Source organism: Montipora capricornis, chromosome 11, assembly GCF_036669925.1.
Source record: "Montipora capricornis isolate CH-2021 chromosome 11, ASM3666992v2, whole genome shotgun sequence".
Classification (NCBI taxonomy): Eukaryota; Metazoa; Cnidaria; class Anthozoa; order Scleractinia; family Acroporidae; genus Montipora; species Montipora capricornis.
In genome coordinates, this window is record NC_090893.1 from 26,033,673 (window position 1) to 26,058,672 (window position 25,000).

Below are 25,000 nucleotides of genomic sequence, written 5' to 3' on the forward strand. Positions count from 1 at the left end.
ATATGAAATGAATCTCACGGGTCCTCACGGGACCATTAGAACCCACAGATGACCAGCTCCCAACGTCAGTGGCTTCATAGCTCAGTTGGTTAGAGCGTCGCACCGGAATCGCGAGGTCACGGGTTCAAACCCCGTTGAAGTCCTGAATTTTTCAGGCTTCTCAAAGCAATTGCAAAAATTGCTCTCATAACTGCGAAGATCATAGCTTCACTTGATTTCATATCCGCAGTTCATATATGATTCATTTCATATACCATTTCATCATTGATTCATTCCTCACGGGACCATTAGAACCCACAGATGACCAGCTCCCAACGTCAGTGGCTTCATAGCTCAGTTGGTTAGAGCGTCGCACCGGAATCGCGAGGTCACGGGTTCAAACCCCGTTGAAGTCCTGAATTTTTCAGGCTTCTCAAAGCAATTGCAAAAATTGCTCTCATAACTGCGAAGATCATAGCTTCACTTGATTTCATATCCGCAGTTCATATATGATTCATTTCATATACCATTTCATCATTGATTCATTCCTCACGGGACCATTAGAACCCACAGATGACCAGCTCCCAACGTCAGTGGCTTCATAGCTCAGTTGGTTAGAGCGTCGCACCGGAATCGCGAGGTCACGGGTTCAAACCCCGTTGAAGTCCTGAATTTTTCAGGCTTCTCAAAGCAATTGCAAAAATTGCTCTCATAACTGCGAAGATCATAGCTTCACTTGATTTTGTCAAATAAGTAGACCAATTTCGATAGCAATCCATTTGGAATACGTCAAATAGTAGGATTGTCAGAAAGAGATGAATGACTCAGAGGAAGAGATATTCTTAACCCACAGCAGTTTTGGCGGCTCTGACTCTTGAACGATTCACCCCGACAGATTTTTTATATCATTCGTCCAATGAGTCACATTGCAAACCAAGATGTTTGCAGTTGAACGTTGCAGATGTTGGGTTGAATTTGTGTGGTGAAACAAATTTCTTGTTTGAAGGACATTGCGCTATGACAAATGCCTACGACGCAAATGAGGTCCAAGAAAATGTGGTAACAGCATAGAAAGGAAAAAAAGTGAGGTATGCAATAATTACCGATAAAGAAGTTTCCCAACAGGTCCCAACGTAACAGACAGCAATACCAGTTAACACAAGAAAATGTAATTTCTAATGTTTGAGTGATCTGGGAAAGAATTAGTCAGAAATTATTGTTCTGACGGCACGGTTGAAAGGCTTTGCTTCGCTCATGTGATTTGGGTGACTATTTAGGGTTTTCCGGCGGGTGATTTACATTCTACGTCAGTCAGTCCTTCAAGTGGCTTTCCTTTTTTTGTTTTGATTATGGTAGGGTAATGTAGGTAATATACGATATCTTTTCCTCAAGGTTAAGCGCCCCTGCATTACATGAGGAATACGTCTTCGTTGGAATACAACGGTATTTGAGAAAAAATAGAAATGCGAAAATTGAATATTTCGAGACTTGCGACAGAAATTATTTCAAGATTCATGGGACTCTCAAATGAAATGTTTGACATGCGCAGGTCTTGGCAAACAACAGAAGCAAGCAAAACCCATGACTGAAGAAGAAGATGAAATTTTGAGGTCAAAAAGTCTCTTGCGAGGAAACGAGCCAAAGATAGTTGCTAACACCTTAGTATATTTGTTTGGAAAGTTCTTTGCTCATTTTAGTGCTAAAGAACTCATGATCAGAAGCTTGACGTTCACACAGCTGGGGGTTAATAGAGACAACTTTCACATTCTTTTATCTTTATGTTCATTAGAGTTACTGCCCTAATTTTGAAATAAAAATTCTTTTGAAATTTGCTCTTCTTAGCGAGGCTAGAAAGGCCCATTAGCATTAAAACAAAAGAATATTTTATTCGGCCGCCATTACGAAAGAGGTCTGTAAAGGAAGACGAGGAGGAGCATACTCGACTTAGGGCCTGATTACAGCCCGGGTTCTGAAAGAAATCTTCTTGAAATGAAAGTGGCGATTACATGGAGAAAGCTTCATTCCGGCCTAAAAATCCTAACCCGTTTTCTGAAACCGGACTATGGAATTTCAGCCCGGATTAAAATAGTAACGGAAGCATGCGCATATATAGATTGTGTTTTTGGATTTCGGTAAAATTTTCCACGCAAATCTACGTTTTGCGCCAGGGCTGAAATTCATCATGTAATCGCAACGAAATTTCAGCCCGGGCTGAAACTCGCCATTTAATCAGGCCCTAAGAAGTGGTGTGCAGCATCGAAGAATCTATAAAAAAGGGTATACCAGGGCCCATTTGTTCAAGGGGTCGATAGCGCTATCCACTGGATAAGTCATTATTCACTGGAAAGGTCAATTAATTTTGCTGGTGTTTATCTGCTGGATATTGATTTCTCCGGTGGATAGCGTTATCCACCTTTTCATCAACCGAGGCCAGCACAAAAACATTTCAAATCTAGAAATGGGGTGTAGTTTGCTTGTATAATACATGCATAAATAAGAGTCCGAAAGACGTAGACAAAAGTAGCTCCTGATCTATTTGTCACCGAAAAAAAGCAATTCAGCGTAGAAGATTAACTATGGTTTACGCTTTCTCCAATTGGTTGAGAAATGTTGGTCTGGATCTGTGCAGTAAAGCTAGTATTTAGGTTTTTCAAGTAATTACGTCCACCCATGATTAGGAAAGGGTGTGCCGGAAGAGGTAATTATGGATAGTACGGGCCATAGGGACGTAAAATCTCTTCATACTTCGCAAAGAGAAAGTGGTAGAGAACGCAAAGCTTTTCTGATGTCTTACAAGGCTCTAAGAGTTCATTCTTAAAGGGATCCCCCTCTCCCCTCCCCCTCCTCCCTCCCCCGCAAAAAAATGTTAAAACCGATAGTCAAGAAGGAAAGTCAACATTTAACAGTTGTCTTGAAAATGAATTGAAAGTAACGTCAGAAATATGAACAAATTGTACTTTAACAGTATTTATTAGCAATTTGCACTTTCTCTAGTTGTAATTTGTTCTATTGATTAATTTTGTATCCTGGTAAACTTAAATTGTGGCATGTTATGATCCTTTAATCAAAGAATCCTCTGTAATTGTTTACTACAAGTTCATTAAACGGTAATTCGAAATTTTGACTTGTGTTGTTTTTACTGTGAAGGTTAACTATGATGGGGGGAATATGATAAGGGAATTTGAGCTAGGGAAATTAATATATATTTCATTGTTTTGCTATTGTTTCAGCCCCGCACTTCCCAGTTACGGTGAATAATGTATGTTATGTAATATATTCCCCAGAATGGAACAAAGGAAATCGAGCCAATGGACAAGTGGGGTGGTCGCGATGCTTGTTCCACGGTTCGGTGATTTTCGTAGTATTGATCGTAGAAGTCATAGGTTCGAATCCCGTTGGAGCCTCTGAATTTTCAGGTGTCTATAGATTGACGATTGCTGGAATTGTGTACCTATTAAAGTGCGAGGCTCACTCAGTTCTCTCATTCATCTACAAGCCGCACTTCAAATATACATTCGTTTCATTCAAGTCACTTGGCAACGGGCGAAAGGACAAATCAGAGTCCTTTCGTCCGTTGCGAAGCGACTTGTATTCTATCCTTCCCACTTCACCTTTTCCATTCCATGTACTCATTTCAATGTTGCAAACATGATATCCTTTTCTAACTCTGACGTCCGCTGGTCAGAATAGTAATCCTCGATTTCAAAGAGGAATCAAGACGAGTCAAGAGGAGTGGCTTTGAGGGCTGTCACGCGCAAAAACAATCTTACAGAAGGTAAATAAGTTTTTTTACTGCATTATAAGTGATGGATCAGTCTCTTGAAAGGTGTTGTGTTGTTAAAACACTGTGGGCCTGTGTCCTCCTTCTCGGAAAATGGCTGTGTCTAGATGTCTTGCAGCAGGACAGGATAATTTGTTTGAAAATACACCATTTCCGGCAGTTCGATAATTTTCTTCGTTTCGTGTCGATCTTCTCGAAATGTTCGTTGTATGCAATCGTAGTTACTAAAACAAGGAATGATCAATAAAGACCTACAATGAGCTGCAATGACCTACAATGACCTCCAGTGAGCTACAGTGACATACAATTATCTACAATGACCTACAATAAGGTACATTATATATAAACTAAAATTAGCTAATCCGTAATGAGCTAAAAGATAAGTTGCAGCTGTAAGGGCACTGCAGCATGTTTGCAATACAAAGGTTAAAAACATTCCACTCAGCACTTTGAAGCAATCAAAAACTCGTTGCTGTGTAGGTTGAAAATTTTCATTGTGCGCTCTGAACCAAACAAAACATTGTGGGAAGAATAACGTATTTATTATATTCTCTTCATTTTTCCTGCTCTAATGAAGATTTTATTGTTGCCAGGCAAAGCCTTTTCATTTAAGCTTTAAAACAATGGAAGACCATCCAAGGGTCTTTTGGCAGTTTTTTTCTGCCTTCAAGGCCATGTGCGTAATTGCTATCGTCACATGGGCTGTCATGCAATGGACTAAAAGCATTGCGTGACAAAGCACAATGGATGTTTTCCGCTCACCAAACTCTTCACCCTGATCCTCTTTTGTCTTTCTCTTTGATTGTAAGTCATTTAAGTAGACCATTGTAGCTCACCATATAGGTAGCTCATTGTCAGTCATTGTAAATCACTATAGGTCATTTTATATAATAACCCAAGTTATTCACGGATTTTGATTGGTTCTTGCCTATGATCTATTAGAGGACGGACGCACGATTGACGTCACCATCAGCTTTTATGCGAATAAAGGTTAATTCTTTATTATATAAAACAAATAGATTCCATGTACGTGTAGCCGTGGGTCTGTTCAGTAATAGATCACAGACACTTTTTTGTTCTTACCACATTTTGAGGTCATCTGTGATCTATTACTGAACAGAAGCATGGCAACATGGAATCTATTTGTTAAATAGATCATTGTATGCCATTGTAGATCATTGTACATGTAGAGCTCTCATTGTAGCTCATTGTAAGTCATTAGCTAATTTTAGCTTATAATGTACCTCATTGTAGATCACTGTAGGTCATTGTAGGTCATTCCTTGTTTTATTAACTATGTGTATGCAATACTGTCCTTAGTTAGACCTCTAAAATGTTGTGGATTATTGATGGTCTCCATCTGACATCATGGAGGTCATGTTGGATGGCAAGAACAATAATCTGTCTCTCCGCTGGGAACTAAACTTAGTTTATTGTTATGCAAATTCTGCAAAAAGAAATTACATTGTATTCCCATCCAACATGGCAGCCGTGTCACTTGGGTACAAACCAAGAATTGCCGTCAATTTGTTGAGTCTCACCATCATCACTCGCTAAACACTAACAGCTGCAATGCTGTATAATGATCTATGCATTACTTGGATCAACACAGACAGTGATAAGCATAAAAACACCACTGTAAGGATTGTTCAAACAGCTTAAATACTTTTCATCAGCGTTATTTCTGTATCAATACCCAGCAAATTATAACATCTATTGTATTCGCGTGTCTTGAAAACAAAGATCCCTAAGACCCTTAAGACTCTAAAACGAAGAAAGGAACCCAAAAACCTCAATTTGGCTAACTCTAGGCCCAAAAACCAACTTAAGGCCTTGTTAGACCAATAATTGTTTTAGTAAGTTTTAATAAATTCTGAACACTTGGACACTTGTGTCCTGGGAAATTTAGCTTCCCACAAACATTTTTCAGCTTGGCACAGTTTATGATTACTTTTCCTGTCTCTCTCAAAGCCAATAGAAAAGTGAAATTTCAATCTAAAGGTTCTAAAATATCACAATGTACTTGGCTCTGGAGATGTCTTGTCTTTCATCACTGTCTGATTGAGGAAAGGCAAATGCAGCAAAGTTGTTTGATGCATTATGCATTAATTAATTTCATAGTCTCCACAGTCTACTTCCAAGAAAGTGTGAGCTTAAATTCTCTCTGAAAAAACATAAATTTTTTATCTGCCCGGTATGTAAAACTGGAAGATGTAAAAATAGTTTTCCTTTACGTCATGTCTACATGTGTAGTGGTTTAACACCTAATAACTAGATTTAGAGTTTTATATGTAGTACCAGTATGAAGTAGCATATTCTTGTTTCTAATTTGTTATGAATAACTTTTAAATAGCACAGTAATTCATCAGTTGTTTTTAAATTAAAGTGGGCTCCTTTTATTTTATTTTAATTGTTGCACTTCACATACAGTTACAAGGACTACCTGATTACTTACGACGAAAAGTAAACATTATAGACCTTACTTACTTACTTACTTACTTACTTACTTACTTACTTACTTACTTACTTACTTACTTACTTACTTACTTACTTACTTACTTACTTACTTACTTACTTACTTACTTACTTACTTACTTACTTACTTACTTACTTACTTACTTACTTACTTACTTACTTACTTACTTACTTACTTACTTAGCTAAGTACAGAATTTACTGTACATGCTTCCATCGCTATATGAGCAACGTGTATTCTCCTTTCACTGCCTTTTTTGCGCTCTCCTTTCACTGCCTTTTTTGCGCCCCCCCTTTCTCCCAGACAATGTTGAATCATGCGAGCAATCAATGAACTGATCTTGATTGCGGAGACTGTGAAAAATCAACATTGTAATGGGAAAAGGGGGAAAAGCGGGAATTGTCCCAACAGTTTTGACCAGGATTGTACCTACTGTAGCTACCTACCTACTCAGTCACTCACTCACTCGCTCACTCGCTCACTAACTACTAAAGGGGTTACACAAAAGGCAGATACACGGAAAATAGTAACACATGCCTTTTTGAAACACAAAGCCGGATGCCAACGCCAATTTCTTATTGAATTTTTCCGCATTGCGCTTTTAAATGCTAATATATTTTTCCGTCTCATAATTAGTTTAAACTTTTTGCTTGACACCGTTTGTATTTGGAAGAGTTTCAGTCCTTCTACAGTCCTACAAATAAACTTTAGTAACTAACAACAGGCATTCAGTGAGGTGCATTCAAAGATTATTATTCCTATTGAAACCTCTTGTAAACTAAGGTGTAGGAATTCTTTTACAGAAAATAATAAAAGGATTCTTTTTTTTTTCCAAAAAGCTTGTGAGTGCACACACGCGGCAAGAAAAAAAATATGGTTTTTAAATATTTTTTATCTTTCATTATTTTATTGTATTTTATCTTACTCTTGCATGATTTGTTAAGCTTATCGCAATTGAGCCCTTGCGTGATTTGTTAACCCTTGCGATGATTTGTTAAGCTTATCGCAATTGAGCCCTTGCGTGATTTGTTAACCCTTGCGATGATTTGTTAAGCTTATCGCAATTGAGCCCTTGCGTGATTTGTTAACCCTTGCGATGATTTGTTAAGCTTATCGCAATTGAGCCCTTGCGTGACTTGTTAACCCTTGCGATGATTTGTTAAGCTTATCGCAATTGAGCCCTTGCGTGATTTGTTAACCCTTGCGATGATTTGTTAAGCTTATCGCAATTGAGCCCTTGCGTGATTTGTTAACCCTTGCGATGATTTGTTAAGCTTATCGCAATTGAGCCCTTGCGTGACTTGTTAACCCTTGCGATGATTTGTTAAGCTTATCGCAATTGAGCCCTTGCGTGATTTGTTAACCCTTGCGATGATTTGTTAAGCTTATCGCAATTGAGCCCTTGCGTAAAAGTCCTTACGAGTTAAAAACCTCTCTCTCTATTAGGCTCAAAATATATTTTTTAAATCTCGTGGCTCGTACGGGCCCAGCACATGTTTTCATTGTAAAACTATTGGGGAAATCCCCGTTTGAGGGTTGTACGCATTACCGTGAGCAGGGCCTGAAAACGCCGTACGACCCTGCTAAGAACACGTACTGCTCCATCCAATGCAATTTGAGAGGATTTCCTTGCTTTTAAACATTCAAGCTATCTACATCCAGAAAAACAAAGGCTAAAAAATTTATGTTGTCCATACTTCATATTCTGAGTGCTCATGAATAGTGTAAAGAGCCCAATGATAGAATGCTTATTGACTGAGTTTAGGTAGGGGCCAGACAGGAAAATATTTGGCTGTCGGCCATGGCGCAGAGACCTCGCTGCGCCATGACATCAGGCAAAATATTTTCCCGTCCGGCCCTCCCACTCAGTCAATAAGTACATAGAATTTCCTTTGATACGTCTACATCTTCATGTACATCTACATTTATTAAAGGCCCACCTTCAACCGACAGGCATTGCGTGTCGCGTAACAATTTTCATATATGAAAATTCCGCTCGAAGCTGAAATTCATCCAATTACTTGACTTAACTGCGTCGCCGCCAGTGTGGACCACAGCTATTATGATATGTCAAACTGGATTGAAACCAGTGAAAAATGCAAAAAGAAATCATCTTCCAAACCGTTTTCCACCTGAACACGAAAAGCGTTGACTGTGTAAGAACTATAGTTGACGTAGTGTGGCCTTGTAGCTGCGTCAAGCTACAAAAAGCGCGCGAAAAATGAAGCCTCGCTTATGTTTAGGTGAGTTAACCTAGGTTAAGCCTACAATCCAATCGAAAACCAGCGCCTGGTCAGCGGTCAACTTTTTAAAAAAAGCTGACCTCGGTGAGCTCGAACCTTCAGCCCGCGATAAGGTCACGTGATACTGGTCAGTGGATACCTTGTTTTGACAGGTGTCAATTGATCAAAACACGAATGTCCAATATCGAAGATGTATACTGTAAACTAGCATGATACTGGTCACATTGGCATACATGGATGGGTTGACGTACGTACGGACGAGCGATTACGTTATGACTATAAAACCCAAATCTTTTGCATCCATGGGTTACCACATTTTCTCTATGGTGCTTCGCGCGCGCGCCAATGGCGCTCGCGAATCTCCGTTATTATAGTAAATAGAGTGGTCGTAGGTTATCAGCTATATAAACAGTACACTATTAAGAGTGACCAGATTACGTAAAACTATTTTTGGCTCTCGCTGATACTATGTTTTAAATTTACATCTTCTGTATCTGTTGTCTCTAATTATCTTAGAAGTTGTATCTTCTGTTATTTCTGATTAGGTTAGTACTTTTATTTTCGTCTCGTCACGCGCTTTAAAAGTTTCTACGCTATGGTATTTACCTTGTTGGCTGTCTTTTTATTAACTTCTTTTTCTTTGCGAGTTACAAGATGACCAATGACTTGACCTTTCATGACTAAGCTGTGTCTTTGAGGTACAAATGACTTCTTTATATTTTGTACTTTAGTGCTAAGTGAAATCACGATCTTTTAATGATGTCAAGATCAGATAAGCAATGGAACTACTGCACTGTCAACAGGGGTTCTTGGCTTATGCAGAAACGAGACTGTCTGATCGAAGAACGAAGTCTTATGGTAGACGTAGAAGTCCATCCTGGTGTACAGTGTTTTGGCCAAGCAGGAACGTTGGAGGCACATGAAGGAGTCCATACTGGAGAAAAACCTTTTGATTGCAAACAGTGCGGCAAGTATTTTAGCCAAGCAGAAGATTTGAGAAGACACGAAATAGCACATACTGGAGAGAAGCCTTATGAATGCAAACAATGTGGAAAGTGTTTTACCGAAGCAGGAAAATTAAAGAGACACGAAAGAGTCCATACTGGAGAGAAACCCTATCAATGCAAAGAATGTGGAAAGTGTTTTAGCCAGGCAGGAGATTTGAGAAGACACGAAAGAGTACATACTGGAGAGAAGCCTTATAAATGCACACAATGTGACAAAAGTTTTAGCGAAGCAGGAACATTAAAGAGACACGAAAGAGTACATACCGGAGAGAAACCTTATCAATGCAAACAATGTGGCAAGGGTTTTAGCCAGGCAGGAGATTTGAGGAAACACGAAAGAGTGCATACTGGAGAGAAGCCTTATGAATGCGAACAATGTGGAAAGTGTTTTAGCCGAGCAGAAACATTAAAGAGTCATGAAAGAGTACATACTGGAGAGAAACCTTATCAATGCAAACACTGTGGCAAGGTTTATAGCCAGGCAGGAGATTTGAGAAGACACGAAAGCGTACATACCGGAGAGAAGCCTTATGAATGCAAACAATGTGGAAAGTGTTTTAGCCGAGCAGGAAAATTAAAGAGTCATGAAACAGTACATACTGGAGAGAAGCCTTTTGAATGCAAACAATGTGGAAAGTGTTTTAGCCGAGCAGAAAAGTTAAAGAGACACGAAAGAGTCCATACTGGAGAGAAACCCTATCAATGCAAACAATGTGGAAAGTGTTTTAGCCAGACAGGAGATTTGAGAAGACACGAAAGAGTACATACTGTAGAGGTTACGTTTATACAAACGTTGGCCGAGTAGCACTTATATTTTAAACTGAGTTAACTGAATAGAGTGTAATGTGAAGTGCTAGATTTCAATCCCATATGAACCATGTGAGCGTTAGCCCTACAGATGGAAATGGGCCCACACAAGGACAGAGAAAGACTCTTACCAGGGCTACACGCCAACGTTTGTATAAACGTGACCTTTCCTTGTGCTTGTACATGTTCATTGCCGTGACTTTAACATCTTCACTTCCCACGGCCTGCTCCCGTCTGACCTTGTAGCTCAGTCGGTAGAGCGGCGGAGATCTAACCCGAGGGTCGTGGGTTCAATTCCCACCCTGGTCAGAGTTTTTCTCTGTCCTTGTTTGGGCCCATTTCCATCTGTAGGGCTAACGCTCACATGGTTCATATGGGATTGAAATTACACTCTATTCAGTTAACTCTACATACCAGAGAGAAGCCTCATGAATGCAAACAATGTGGAAAGTGTTTTAGCTCAGCAGGAAAATTAAAGAGTCATGAAAGAGTACATATTGGAGACAAGCCTTATAAATGCAAACAATGTGACAAATGTTTTAGCGTAGCAGGAACATTAAAGAGACACGAAAGAGTACATACTGGAGAGAAGCCTTTTAATGCGAACAATGTGGAAAGTGTTTTAGCCAAGCAAGAACATTAAAGAGTCATGAAAGAGTACATACTAGAGAGAAGCGTTATAAACGTAAGCCAACAGGAGCGTCTTTCCTCAACAGAAGAGGTGTAAGGAAACATGAAAAAGCACAAGAACGTTCTGCAAGTTCAAGTCAAGTTGAAGTAGAGATTCATCACCCCTCCACTTGTCAAGATTATATTTCAAACAAGGATGTAAAACACACCTGTTGGGTTTGCCAGGAGGAGTTGAACAGCGAGGAACTTCTTCTTGCACACTACCAAAATCATATGACGGTTGAGGAGCCATTAACTTCAACTAGATAGTTAGGTGGTTCTCTTGATAAATTTCTTTTGTAATGGTTTAAAGTCTGTTGCAGTAAAAAAAGGAAAGCAAAGGAAAGGGAAGGAAAGGAAGTTTATTTAAGGATGATGCCTGGCATTTTTTGTTTTAATTCTTTTTTTTATTAACTATTTACTTATTATGTGGTGGCTAGTACCGGTATTGTTATTTGCGCATCGCACATACCCGGATAATACGAGGATTTTTCTGCACGGTTCAAAATATTTTGGAGAAAACAGAACTTAGCAAGTGCTCTTGCTATCCAAAACGAAAAGTGGGGGTAATCATGCTTTTTAGAGATAAATTAACCTTCAATTCCGAAAAGAACGCCATACATTGCTATGTATTTTGAACCTTTTTATAAATATTTTTGATTAATCATCTTTAAAAAGTGGATGGTTTCCCCCAATTTTTTTCAGTGTTGGAATTCAAAAACACTTGTTCCGATCTCCTTTTCCAGCAAATTCATAACGCGCGCAAAAATACCTTTGAATTAGTTGGCACATTCCTTAAAGTGCACCAAAGCTCAAAGTATTTACTTTTGCAAAGATTAAGACGGAATCCACCAGATGTTCGAGTGACAAATGGACAAAAGCCTAGTACCAAGATTATATACATCGTATTGCAAACTCCTGTAAGACTGTTTTAAATGTCTTCTCAATGATAATCATTTGTAGCAACACCAAACGTCAACTTCGTAAGAAACACTTGAAAGTACTGGTGAAATGAAACTGATGATGAAATTTTACCTGTGTTTGCACAATTTCTCTGAACTTTGAAATTCAATTTTTTCTCGTTCCCATGGGAAATTGTTTTCGGTGTTATTTCAGGCAATTATTTATGTCTTTAGCTTAAAGAAAATGTAAAAAGGACTGCAAAATACTTAACATTATTCTGGTACCAGATTTTTGTCCACTAAAAACTGAAATTGCTCGATTTTCTATCGGATTTCGTCTTAAATGTCTAGCATATATTTTACTTTTGCTTCTCTAGATTTTACTTCTAATAGGCCTATTGAGGTAGGGGAGAGTAACAAACCTGGCATTCGTTTGTCCCATGGCCGAGGTGGTGAGAGGTATGGATCAATCCTTTAATGACGTAAAGAACTAATTTACGTCGCCAAATTTCTTTCAAAACTACATTGCAAAGTTGTTTATGACGTCATTAAAGGAATCGGCCCATGCTTTTCACTGTGTTGTTGCTATGGTGACTTTTTACGCCACATAAATGAGTTCATCTTGTTAAGCAATTAGTTGTGTTTTATATGGTACCATAACATTGTCGTTTCGTAAAACAGTTGTGTCGATCTGATCCTTCCAAATACTACAGTTTATTGAAAGTGTTAAAATTAACTTGAGTCTCCTTTAGTGTCTAGTCTTCTAGCACTGAGGAACTAATCGGGGACACTGTAAACTGGAATCAACAAATTAAGGGAAGGTACGTTTTTTCTTGGGGGAAGGGGGTGGGGGCTGGGGAATTTTTTTTTTTTTTAAATAAAGTGGTAGCCCTCCGTTGCGTTTTAAAAAGAATACCCCTGACCCCCCCCCCCCCCCCGCCCCCCCATCTTTAGGTCACTGATAAAGGTGCGACCCTCCTCTCACTACAACATGGTATGTTCCATGTCGCTATAAAAGGCGACATTTGCTTAAATTGTCCTGCTAGATGCAAGGATCAATCAGTTCTCTTATTTGTTTATTTCTCTGTCTACTGCTCACAAAACAACCTGGGTATGTTCTTAGTATTATCATGTTCTTAAAATTTTGGTTATTACAGTAAACACCCGCACATAAGAACACTTTTTTCAGGTTTAAGGGTCATCGTGTTCTTATTTGAGAGGTGCTCAGTGCGAAATCAGCCAGAAAGTGTTCTTAAAATGTTCTTAAAATTGGTTTCAGGAATAATTAACAATTATTCCATGAGCCCGGGTTGGATACGAGATGGTAAATAGCCAAGGAGGCGCGTAGTGCCGCCGAGTTAACTATTACCAATCTCGTATCCAACAAGTGCGAATGGAATAATTATTTTATTCTCAACCTTCGGTTTTGCTAAATTTTGTTTAAGTTGAAGAAACGACCGGAAAGCGACGTGAATTTTTTAGTTTTTATAGTTTGTAGTGGTCCTGAACACTATAGTACTTTGATATAAGTTACTGTACTGTATTGTTTCCTTATCCTAATACCCTTTTCCTTTGTATAAGAACATGTCTTATTTACCAGGATGAATTTGTTCTTATTTGTATGCTACTTTATTGGCCAAATTTCAGCCTGATGTTCTTAATCCCACTTGTTCTTATATGCGGGTGTTTACTGAGATCAACGCTTTTTTCGGTACAGTTTTTTGTTTAGAAATCGATTAGGCCAATGTTGACACGTAGCAAGTGTAAGTTTTTGTTTGAATAACCGTGAAATATGACGTAAAATTTGCTGATTAACTTCCTTGCTTGCGTAAGGTTTATTGAAAAATGGTCTCATAACATTAGATAATTATGAATAAATCTCTAGGAAATAACTCAATAAGGCCTTTTCAGTTGTATTTACGTGTGTATGGGCTGGCTTTTGGCCTATTTCTAAATTCAGCAATTCAAAGAATATTAGAAATATGGCTAGTGGCGATCATGTTGCTGTGTGAGGTGACAGCGATCGAAGGTACCCAGAGAAGCAAAAGATTCTTCCTCACATTGGAATATTGAAATTTTATCCGCCCAGGAATAACAATGATGTTTTTTCGTGGGCTAGAGCTATGACGGAATCGTGACCAATTCAAGGTTTCGATGATTACAAAGGTCTGTTGAAATAATTTGCACGAGGTTACAGAACCTCTGAATGTCCTACAACAGCTTTATACATAAGAGAGTATGATTGTGGGAGTACTAAGACCTCAAAGACGTGCTCCAAAAATCAGATATACAGAAAACTAGTATAATTATAGAGATGACGCTTTTGTGTTGGTCAAAGTCATAGTGGAGCTTGACAAGTTTCCTTAGATCCAGTCAATTTAATACATGTAATTCCACTTACGTCCAGGTTTGACCCTAATTAGATGCACGCCCAATTTTGACATCCAGCACAAAGTGTCCCTTTAAGTCTAAGCATTTGCTACCTATTTTCAACAATGAGGTAAGGGTAAAAGTTAGCCTCATTTTTAGCTTTGGGTAAATGCATCAGTTAATCTTCACTTAAAGAGCAGCATTTGGGGGACTCTTTGTGACATAAATTGTCTGTATTCTGAGACACAAGTGATGTTGAAGTTGGCAAGAAGAGCAAGGGGACACTTCGTGACGCTTATTGAAATCCGCGTGCATCTAATTAGGGTCAAACCTGGACATATCTGTGTAATTCTACATGTAGATGGTAGTTTGACAGAAGAAAAGGTTTATTTACATGTAACAGCTGCGGCTTATCAGATGGGAGTTCCCAGGGTTATCTTAATCTATCGATCGGAAACAGAAACTGCTGTATTCTATGGAAGGGGAGGATTAAAACAGCTGCCTCGAGGCAAAAGGAGATTGAAATGGTTTGCTTGAGCACAATCATCCACTGCAATCATCGTACTACATTAAAGTAATTGGACTCTCACAGAGTTTGTAGAAAATAGTAGCAGCTCGAAAACCCTTGGATTTATCTCATTCAAACAAGAACACCTATGGATTTCCTCATGTTTCTCATCGCTCATTTCATCCCTCCAAAGAGCAATAGGCCTTAATTCGTTTACGCAAGAGGTACCTAATAAGAAAACAGCCTAGGGACACGTAAATACAACTAAAAAGGCTTTATTGTGTTATTTCCTCCAGATTTGTACTTAATTTTGTAATATTTCGAGACCATGACGAGATGTCAATTTCACAATAAACCTTACGGATCTTTACGCGAGCGAGGTTAATCCGAGTAAATTTGATGTCTCAACATTGCCCAAATCGATTTCTGATAAATCTATGTCGATAAGAGCGTTGATCTCTCTCCAAAATCGTTTTTTGGACCTCGAAATTTCCGCCATACATTTTCTTCAGCGACTTGCAATGTTTGCCCCTTGGTGATCCCAGAACCCTTTGCGTATAAACAGCGATCCGATTACTGGCAACTCATTCATTGGAGCGGTAGGAATGCGTAGTAAGATTCTCATGTGCCAGCCACAAACCGTCACGCCGTTTGCTCCTCTCTGATTGGATGACGACTCCTTATCATCCAATCAGAGAGGGGCAAACGGCGTGACCGCCGCAAGCTGGCACACGAAAATCCAGCTACGCATCCTTGGAGCTTCGGACCCTGGATTTTTCGATGTTATTGGAGGTCTAGCGCTTCGAGTTTTGGACGGGTTTCAGATATAATGGCATGAGAGGAAACCTCTGGGTTTCAGCTTTCCTGGTGCTTGATTTGAAACCTGTGCGATTGGAAATTGTTGGTGAAAATTGGCTCGGCGCTGGAGCGGTCCGAAATCGAGCTTTCCATCCTTGTCTTTCTATTGATACGCTCAGGTGAACGTCGAACACAAACCCTTCAAATCACTAAAATTCGTCGTTGTCAGCTACAAGGATTACCACAAACAACACTTCAGGAAAAATACTTTTATTTTGTTCTAATACGTGATTATTATAGCACTACGATATCTTTGATTTTCTCGAAATTATGTGAAAGATATTAACGCAGGGGCACCCAACGTCAATTTTCGGAAAATATCTGTTCGGAAGACGATTTGAGATCTAGAATTTTCGGAACATTTGTTGTAAAATTTCTTGCTTGCCTGCCTCTCCTAGGATTTTCGAACATCTAAAAAATGGTATAATTGCCCATTTTTAACGGATTTTTACCCTAAAAAGGTCACCTAGAATTTTCGGGAGCCTTTTTTCTGGCTGAAAATCTCGAAAAGGTAACTTTTGATCCCTATAAGTTTCGGATCACTAGACTTTCAGCTAGAAATTCCGAACAGATGAAAAATTTTTAGGGGATAAAAATATGCCTATATCTACCGTTTAAATACTAAAATACGTTGAACAATGCTATGTTTAAGGACGGTGCCTACTAATTAAAGATATTTTTTCCCCGGTGTGTGATTATGCAGGAAATGTAGATCTTAACAAGTGTTATTGAAATCCGGAAAGAAAATTGGGACTAACCACGCATTTTTCAAAGATAGTTGATGAATAATATTTGTAAAAAGCTTTAAAATACAAAGCAATGTGTGGCGTTCTTTCTGAAATTGAAGCTTAATTATATCTCAAAAATGCATGGTTACTCCCAATTCTCTTTTTGGATACCAAGAGCACTTACTAAGATGTACTTTCTCCGGATAGTTTTAAACCGCGCAAAAATATCCTTGTATTAGTAAGCGTCACCGATAGGAAATCCGAGTATCTCGAGATGCGCAGAACGTACGCGCAATAACAATAGATAAATAAATCGTTCAATTAAAAACACAACTTGCAGCTTTACGGCTGAATTACACGTGTTATGAAAATACATCATTTAAAAATACTTAATATGGTTATAAAGTGTCTAAAATACGCTAATCCGAATAAAATAGCGATGTTTCTCGTGACGTCATTTATTGTTATTAATATGCCAACCAGAACCTAATTGACTGTTGAAACAATGACTTCTTTTGTTCCGTGGTTGGCAAATTTGAATATCAACAGACAGATGTGACGTCAATGTTTGTAAACAAGAAATATCGATAAATTATCGTGTTATTTTCATTTGTTGTCTATTTGAAAAATGCATTATAAAAGAATTCTGAAACTTTTTGGTTTTAATATTAGGTAGAGAGACTGAGCCAGTTCTATCTGTTGCTTCAAGCCAGTGCAGGAATTAGGTATACAACCACACTGGTAAGGATCCAAGCACTCGAGCATCACTGGTTTGAGTTCTTTATCAACAAAAAACCCCTCGGCAACTTTGGACAACGTGGAAGTTAGAGATACGGGCCTCAGATCTTTGTTGAAATCTTCGATAGAGGTGCCTTTGGGGACTGGTTGGAAGACCACCATGTAGATCTCAGTCAATTTTATGTTGCATTTACGTTTCCCGCCATAAATTTTGCCTGCCCCGCAATCCAGTATTGTAACCCAATCTGACTTCAAAATCCGTTCGTACAACAATATTTATAGTGCTCTTTATACAAAAGTGTAAAATCATTAAAAGGAAATCATTGTGCGAGAAAGAGCGCACAGCCACTCATAAATAGCAAAAGCTAATTGCGCTAAGTGGCTGGGCCATGAGGAAGAGTAACTTGATATATCAAAGTTGCTATAAAATATTTAAACTGAAAATTATTTAAGTTGGAAAAATATTTCAGTCGAAAAAAAAAAAGAAAAAATATTTGAAAGCTGTAATGAATTAATAAATACACAAAAGAACAAGAAAAGAAGCAAGACAAAACGGCTGTACACACAATTAAACTGCTTATAAAGTACACCAATCAATATTTGGAGATGACTGATTCTTTTAAGAGCTTTTTAAAGCGAAAACGACTGGCTGATTTTTAGTCTGAAATTCCAGCCGTCTCCTTCCTGGCCCTGGTGGGGGACGCGGGAGGAGACGGCTGGAATTTTAGGCTAGCTGATTTTATATCTTCTTTAATAGTATTCAAGGGTCTAGCCCCACTCGAACAAATATTCAATATTTATTTTTCATAATATGTCCTGGCTTTCGGTAAAAAAAGACTTCTTAGAGGTCAGTCTGGTTGCATAGTGATGTACTTTATTAATCCTTTTAAAGAAATTTTATGAAAGTACTTGGAAATCTATTAGAATAGTAGTCATGCAAAAAGAGAGCACTGCCTAAATATATTAAATCCCCTAATTTAAGTAGCCCCAACTTCTGTAAAGTTATAAGACGCTGCAGAGAAGTTGGATACGTATTCTCACCAGATGGCCCAATGCGCAGGGGCCTATCTCCGGTTTCCGTAGCATGAAACGACTAGGAGTATTTATACTCTCCCCTGGATCGGATGCTAGTCCATCGCAGGGTTACCAGCAGCATTTCGCCGGTACCAATTTATACACCTAGGTGGAGAGAGGCACCGTGAGAGTAAAGCGTCTTGTCCAAGAACACAACACAATGTCCCCAGCCAGGACCCGAACCCGGACCACTCGATCCAGAGTCGAGCGCACTAACCATGAGTCCACCGCGCCTCCCACAACACACTTACTTATCCTTTTTAATTTTATAGCCAAGTAATTAACCTACAACTTAAAAAAGTATAAATAAGTGTGTAGTATAACTTAATCTTCTTCTAAATCTTCTCCATAATAATAAATAGATTTATATAGCGCCATATCCTAACTGCTCTATGGCGCTTTACAATACTGAATTAAAAATATAATGACTACATTAATTAAAAAAAAATTAAAAGATAATTAAGACAAAAATCACATGAAATCACAAAATATTTGAAAAAAAAGCTTTTTTGAAAAGGTAAGTCTTCAGACATTTCTTAAAAGTAGCTAAAGAAAAACCAGGCTGTCTCATATGAAAGGGCAGAGCATTCCACAACCGTGGGGCAGCCACTGCGAAAGCTCTGTCACCATAAGACTTTTGAACAGACCTTGGGACAACCAGAAGAGACTGATTGGATGACCTGAGACTACGACTGGGGATATATGGTGTTAGCAAATCACTAATATAAGAAGGGGCTAAATTAAAACCAACAACAAGATCTTAAAAACAATGCGATGCTCCACTGGTACCCAATGGAGCTCAGAAAGTAATGGTAAAGTATGACCAAATTTAGGATAACGCTTAACAAGACGAGCAGCGCAGTTCTGTACAGACTGTAGCCTCTGAATCTGGTATTTTGGTAGTCCGTATAAAAGGGCATTCCCGTTGTCTAACCTGCAAGTTATAAAAGCATGTATAAGCGCTATTGTAGACTCCGCTGACAGATAGTTGACAGATAGTTGTTCTCTATGCAGGTTTCATCTCAGCTATTGTTGTTCATTACTAAATTCAGTTGCCTTCGGTATAAATCGGCATGCCTGATGAAAAATAACAACTCGTGATCTAGCTAGAGTTAACGCTTTTAGGCCTAAATCTGTGCACAACTCCGTGTACATCCTTTTCACTGTCACAAAACACAACATTTTATTGTAAACCGTTCAATGAAAAAGGCCAAGAAAACGAAATGTTATAAAAGACTAATACATAAACATCTTCTCAAAGTCTCAAGCCTGTGTGGTACACCATCATTTTTAAATCATTGGCTAAAACGTCTAACGAAACTTTAAAGTGGATTTCTATAAGAGCTTTGTACGGACGCGCCACATGGTGATCCAATACGGTTGGCGGAAATCAACAAAAATATTTGGCATTTGCTTCGCCATGAAAAAGCGTTCTTTTAACTCATGAATTGGTGGTACACATACGCATCAACACAATCTGTTAAGACCTGAAACATTGCAACTGTTGAATGTTAAAAGAAAAGGCATTTTTCTCCAACCAAACAGCCACTATCGTAGGGTCCGTTCGATTGACCCTATTCCGGAATAAGAATAAGTGGAGTGATGATTTAAAAGTGTATGTTTGGCGTTTTGAAGCAACAACTAAGTGAGCGTTAAATTAAAATTTTGCTTATTAAGTTACTACATCTAATCCGCGGCCGACACTTTGGCGATTTAGGACGCCGACCTTCGGTCAATGTCGCGAACGCCTGTATTCTCAGTCTTGATCGTTTATTTTAATGACACGATAAGGCTAGTATTGTCTCTTTTATTAGGATTAAGGGTAAAATATATGAGAATTTGCGTTATTAAGGGATAAAGTGCGAATTAAAACCCTTTCAAAAGAAAAAAAACCTATTTGTATGAACCCCGAAGACCATCGGAAAACCCCCGTTCACCAACTGGATAAACTGATGTACCCTTGCTTCATAAATCGTGCTGATTTTCAAACTCAAGCGAAATTATACTCGGTACGTTGACAGTAAATTAAAAGGGAAAGCTGGTGAACGAGTCTTTTCAAGATGAACATCTTTTTTCTAAAACAAGCAAACAAGTCAAACGCATCTTATTCTTCAAGAATCCTTTAAGGTGATTGGCTCGTTTGTCAAGAGCTATGGAGCGAGGACAGTTAAGTAAACAAAGGCGGTGCTTTGTTCCTGAGAAAGACATATTGAAAATGAATTAATTATTATATTGGCATAAAATCAGTCAGACTAGTAATGACTTTGGCGCTAAGTGTCTCGTTTGCTGATTTAGTGAACACTTGTCATAGTCTCATTTATGACTTTTAGATTTTACGACAGATTTGAGAAGAGATCAGAAACGAATACAAGCCTTAGTTAAGGACGGTGCCTACTACTGTTATTGCGCATATGTTCTGCGCATCCCGAGATACTCGGATTTCCTTTGGGTGATGCTTATCAATACAGGGATATTTCCGTGCATTTCAAAACTATGCGGAAAAAGCAGAACTTAGCAGGTGCTCGTGCTATCCAAAAAGAAAATTGGGGGTAATCATGCAATTTTTAGGGATAATTAAGGTTCAATTTGGAAAAGAATGCCATACATTGCTTTTTTCTAACATTGTTGATTAATAATCTTCGAAAAACGGGTGGTTATCCCTAGTTTTCTTTTTGGATTTCAGTAACACTTGTTAAAATCACCTTCAGTAAGCCGCGCAAAAATATCTTTGACTTAGTAGGTACTGTCCTTAATATTTCAAATTTGTGGTGTCCAAGTGAGGGATTTTTACCTGAGATGAGGGGGTATTTCATTCATTCACCCGGGACCGCCCAGAAGGCGTAGCCCGAGGGGCGATACACATACCCTCGAGGGACAGGTAAATAACATACTTACTTATATGTTGGTGAGGTTTCCTAATGCAAAAAGGTTTACTTCAGTTCTCTTGAGCTACTTTTGTCAAATAAGTAGACCAGTTTCGATAGCAATCCATGTGGAATACGTCAAATAGTAGGATTGTCAGAAAGAGATGAATGACTCAGAGGAAGAGATATTCTTAACCCACAGCAGTTTTGGCGGCACCCCGACAGATTTTTTATATCATTCGTCCAATGAGTCACATTGCAAACCAAGATGTTTGCAGTTGAACGTTGCAGATGTTGGGTCGAATTTGTTTGGTGAAACAAATTTCTTGTTTGAAGGACATTGCGCTATGACAAATGCCTACGACGCAAATGAGGTCCAAGAAAATGTGGTAACAGCAAAGAAAGGAAAAAAAGTGAGGTATGGAATAATTACCGATAAAAAAGTTTCCCAACGTGAGGTCCCAACGTAACAGACAGCAATACCAGTTAACACAAGAAAATGTAATTTCTTGTGTTTGAGTGATCTGGGAAAGAATTAGTCAGAAATTATTGTTCTAACGGCACGGTTGAAAGGCTTTGGTTCGGTCATGTGATTTGGGTGACTATTTAGGGTTTTTCGGCGGGTGATTTCTGTCATACTACGTCAGTCAGTCCTTCTAGTGGCTTTCTTTATTTTGTTTTGATTATGGTAGGGTAATGTAGGTAATGTACGATACCTTTTCCTCAAGGTTCAGCGCCACTGCATTACATGAGGAATACGTCTTCGTTGGAATACAACGGTATTTAAGAAAAAATAGAAATGCGAAAATTAAATATTTCGAGACTTGCGACAGAAATTATTTCAAGATTCATGGGACTCTCAAATTAAATGTTTGACATGCGCAGGTCTTGGCAAACAACAGAAGCAAGCAAAACCCATGACTGAAGAAGAAGATGAAATTTTGAGGTCAAAAAGTCTCTTGCGAGGCAACGAGCCAAAGATAGTTGTTAACACCTTAGTATATTTGTTTGGAAAGTTCTTTGCTCATTTTAGTGGTAAAGAACTCATGATCAGAAGCTTGACGTTCACACAGCTGGAGGTTAACAGAGACAACTTTCACATTCTTTTATCTTTATGTTCATAGAGAAAGTTTCATTCCGGCCTAAAACTCCTAACCCGTTTTCTAAAACCGGACTATGGAATTTCAGCCCGGATTGAAAAAGTAACGGAAGCATGCGCATAGATTGTGTTTTTGCATTTCAGTAAAATTTTCCACGCAAATCTGCGTTTTTCGCCAGGACTGAAATTCATCATGTAATCGCAACGAAATCTCAGCCCGGGCTGAAACTCGCCATGTAATCAGGCCGTAAGAAGTGGTGTGCAGCATCGAAGAATTTATACAAAAGGTTATACCAGGGCCCATTTGTTCAAGGGGTCGATTGCGCTATCCACTGGATATGTCATTATTCACTGGAAAGGTCAATTAATTTTGCTGGTGGTCGCTAGTTGTTGTCCTTCAGTAGCATTTGGAGTAATGATTCCAAGTTCGAGTGAGGCCTAACACTACTGTGAAGTTTGGAATCATTAGTCCATTACTTGGAATCATTACTCCAAATGCTACTGAAGGACAACAACTAGCGATTACCTAAAATTAGGCTTGGGCCGAGCCGAATTTGTCCTTGTGAATAAGATCTCACATACCCACGGCCAGCTCCCGTTCTGGCCTTGTAGCTCAGTCGGTAGAGCTGCGGTGATCTAATCCGAACGTCGTGGGTTCAAATCCCACCCTGGTCAGAGTTTTTCGCTGTCCTTGTGTGGGCCCAATTCCAATACTAGGGTTGATCCCTGATGGAATAATTGGGTACAAAAACTTCACAGTAGTGTTAGGCCTCACTCGAGCTTGGAATCAATTTTGCTGGTGTTTATCTGCTGGATATTGATTTCTCCGGTGGATAGCGTTATCCACCTTTTCATCAACCGAGGCCAGCACAAAAACATTTCAAATCTAGAAAGGGGTGTAGTTTGCTTGTATAATACATGCATAAATAAGAGTCCGAACAAAGACAAAAGTAGCTCCTGATCTATTTTTCACCGAAAAAAGCAATTCAGCGTTGAAGATTTACTTATGGTTTACGCTTTCTCCAATTGGAAAAAATTAGCTTGACAAATGTTGGTCGGGATCTGTGCAGTAAAGCTAGTATTTAGGGTTTTCACATAAATAAGTCCACCCATGATTAGGAAAGAGTGTGCCCGAAGAGGTAATTATGGATAGTACGGGCCATAGGGACGTAAAATCTCTTCATACTTTGCAAAGAGAAAGTGGTAGAGAACGCAAAGCTTTTCCGATGTCTTACAAGGCTCTAAGAGTTCATTCTTAAAGGGATCCCCCTCCCCCCTCCCCCTCCCCCCTCCACCTCCAAAAAAAATGTTAAAACCGATAGTCAAGAAGGAAAGTCAACATTTAACAATTGTACAGTTGTCTTAAAAATGAATTGAAAGTAACGACAGAAATATGAACAAATTGTACTTTAACAGTATTTATTAGCAATTTGCGCTTTCTCTAGTTGTAATTTGTTTTATTGATTAATTTTATATCCTGGTAAACTTAAATTGTGGCATGTTATGACCCTTTAATCAAAGAATGTTTTGACTTGTGTTGTTTTTACTGTGAAGGTTAACTATGATGGGGGGAATATGATATGGGAATTTGAGCTGGGGAAGTTAATATATATTTCATTGTTTTGCTATTGTTTCAGGCCCGCACTTCCTAGTTACAGTGAATAATGTATGTTATGTAATATATTCCCTAGAATGGAACAAAGGAAATCGAGCCAATGGACAAGTGGGGTGGTCGCGATGCTTGTTCCACGGTTCGGTGATTTTCGTAGTGTTGATCGTAGAAGTCATAGGTTCGAATCCCGTTGGAGCCTCTGAATTTTCAGGTGTCTATAGATTGACGATTGCTGGAATTGTGTACCTATTAAAGTGCGAGGCTCACTCAGTTCTCTCATTCATCTACAACCCGCACTTCAAATATACATTCGTCTCATTCAAGTCACTTGGCAACGGGCGAAAGGACAAATCAGAGTCCTTTCGTCCGTTGCGAAGCGACCTGTATTCTACCCTTCCCACTTCACCTTTTCCATCATTCCATGTAGTCATTTCAATGTTGCAAACATGATATCCTTTTCTAACTCTGACGTCCGCTGGTCAGAATAGTAATACTCGATTTCAAAGACGAGTCAAGACGAGTCAAGAGGAGTGGCTTTGAGGGCTGTTACACGCAAAAACATTCTTACAGAAGGTAAACAAGTTTTTTTACTGCATTATAAGTGATGGATCAGTCTCTTGAAAGGTGTTGTATTGTTAAAACACTGTGGGCCTGTGTCCTCCTTCTCGGAAAATGGCTGTGTCTAGATGTCTTGCAGGAGGACAGGATAATTTGTTTGAAAATACACCATGTCCGGCAGTTCGATAATTTTCTTTGTTTCATGTCGATCTTCTCGAAATGTTCGTTGTATGCAGTCGTAGTTACTAAAACAAGGAATGATCAACAAAGACCTACAATGAGCTGCAATGACCTACAATGACCTCCAGTGAGCTACAGTGACATACAATTATCTACAGTGACCTACAATAAGGTACATTATATATAAACTAAAATTAGCTAATCCGTAATGAGCTAAAAAATAAGTTGCAGCTGTAAGGGCACTACAGCATGTTTGCAGTACAAAGGTTAAAAACATTCCACTCTGCACTTTGAACCAATCAAAAACTCGTTGCTGTGTAAGTTGAAAATTTTCATTGCACATTCTGAACCAAACAAAACATTGTGGGAAGAATAACGTATTTATTATATTCTCTTCATTTTTCCTGCTCTAATTAAGATTTTATTGTTGCCAGGCAAAGCCTATTCGTTTAAGCTTGAAAACAATGGAAGACCATCCAAGGGTCTTTTCAGGCCTTCTGATAGGGTGCGATTAAAAAATGCAAATTATGCGATTTTTTCAGGGCAGA

At 38.8% G+C, this 25,000-nt stretch overlaps 1 pseudogene; it reads left to right on the plus strand.

Annotated features, from left to right (window-relative positions):
* LOC138023269 (zinc finger protein 721-like) overlaps positions 1–25,000 on the plus strand; it is a 45,630-nt pseudogene that overhangs the window by 10,595 nt on the left and 10,035 nt on the right.